The 1,991-nt window shown below is 37.7% G+C and overlaps 1 non-coding gene across 1 annotated transcript; it reads left to right on the top strand.

Annotated features, from left to right (window-relative positions):
• Positions 1 to 843: 843 nt before the first annotated feature.
• Positions 844 to 951, top strand: LOC112780458 (small nucleolar RNA R71). The gene has a single exon (XR_003191293.1). It is a non-coding gene; the product is annotated as a small nucleolar RNA R71 (small nucleolar RNA).
• The last annotated feature ends 1,040 nt before the right edge of the window (positions 952 to 1,991 follow it).

The raw sequence follows: 1,991 nt of genomic DNA on the forward strand, positions 1-1,991 counted from the left end.
AAGCTCCTTATTGATCACTGGACGTCCCAGGAGGTCTTCCTCCTTGGGATTCACGTCCTCTCCTTCCTTTGCAGGTTCGGCCATGGTGCTTATGTTAATGGCCTTGCACTCTCCTTTTGGATTCTCTTCTGTATTGCTAGGGAGAGTACTAGGAGGGATTTCAGTGATCCTTTTACTCAGCTGGCCCACTTGTGCTTCCAGATTTCTAATGGAAGACCTTGTTTCATTCATGAAACTTACAGTGGCCTTAGATAGATCAGAGACTAGATTTGCTAAATTAGAAGCATTTTGTTCAGAGTTCTCTGTCTGTTGCTGAGTTGATGATGGAAAAGGCTTGCTATTGCTAAACCTGTTTCTTCCACCATTATTAAAGCCTTGTTGGGGCTTTTGATCCTTCCATGAGAAATTTGGATGAATTCTCCATGTTGAGTTATAGGGGTTTCCATAAGGTTCACCTAAGTAATTTACCTCTGCTATTGCAGGGTTCTCAGGATCATAGGCTTCTTCTTCAGAAGATGCCTCTTGAGTACTGTTGGATGCAGCTTGTATTCCATGCAGACTCTGAGAGATCATATTGACTTGCTGAGTCAATATTTTATTCTGAGCCAATATGGCATTCAGAGTATCAACTTCAAGAACTCCCTTCTTCATAGGTGTCCCATTATTCACAGGATTCCTTTCAGAAGTGTACATGAACTGGTTATTAGCAACCATGTCAATGAGTTCTTGAGCTTCTGCAGGCGTTTTCTTTAGGTGAATGGATCCACCTGCAGAAGTGTCCAGTGACATCTTTGATAGCTCAGATAAACCATCATAGAATATATCCAGGATGGTCCATTCTGAAAGCATGTTAGAAGGACACTTTTTGGTCAACTGTTTGTATCTTTCCCAAGCTTCATAGAGGGATTCACCTTCTTTCTGTCTGAAGGTTTGAACATCAGCTCTAAGCTTGCTCATCTTTTGAGGAGGAAAGTACTTGGCTAAGAAAGCCGTGACCAGCTTATCCCAAGAGTTCAGGCTGTCTTTGGGTTGAGAATCCAACCATAATCTAGCTCTGTCTCTTATAGCAAAAGGGAAAAGCATGAGCCTGTAGACTTCAGGATCTACTCCATTAGTCTTAACAGTATCACATATCTGCAAGAATTCAGTTAAGAACTGAAAAGGATCTTCAGATGGAAGTCCATAAAACTTGCAGTTCTGCTGCATCAGAGAAACTAATTGAGGTTTCAGCTCAAAATTGTTTGCTCCAATGGCAGGAATGGAGATGCTTCTTCCATGTAAATTGGAATTAGGTGCAGTAAAGTCACCAAGCATCTTCCTTACATTATTATTATTTTCGGCTGCCATCTCCTTTTCCTGTTCGAAAATTTCTGAAAGGTTATCTCTGGATTGTTGTATTTTAGCTTCTCTTAATTTTCTCTTCAGAGTCCTTTCAGGTTCTGGATCTGCTTCCACAAGAATGTTCTTATCCTTGCTCCTGCTCATATGACAAAGAAGAAGGCACAGAAAAGTAATAATAATAATAGAGATGCTTTATACCACAGTATAGGGATCCCTGTGTGAGTAGAAGAAAAGGGGGTGACAAAGAATGTAATATAATGGAAGAAACATAACTGTGAGGATGGCAGAGATGTGAGATGAGATGTTAGGATATGAATGAATAAATAGAATAAGATGGGAGAGGGAGAATTTTCGAAAATAATTTTTGAAAAAGAGTTAGTGATTTTCGAAAAAGGTTAGTATTTTTTTCGAAAAATTTTTTTTTTTAAAATCAAAAATAAAAATAATTAGTTAATAAAAAGAAATTTTTGAAAAAGAGGGGAGATATTTTCGGAAATTAAAGAGAGAGAGTTAGTTAGGTAGTTTTGGAAAAGTTAAGAAACAAACAAAAAGTTAGTTAGTTAGTTGAAACAAATTTGAAAAGATAAGAAGTTAGGAAGTTAGAGAAGATATTTTGAAATCAAATTTTTGAAAAAGGTAAGATAAGAAGA

The sequence above is a fragment of the Arachis hypogaea genome, chromosome 19 (genome assembly GCF_003086295.3).
Source record: "Arachis hypogaea cultivar Tifrunner chromosome 19, arahy.Tifrunner.gnm2.J5K5, whole genome shotgun sequence".
In the NCBI taxonomy this organism is placed as follows: Eukaryota; Viridiplantae; Streptophyta; class Magnoliopsida; order Fabales; family Fabaceae; genus Arachis; species Arachis hypogaea.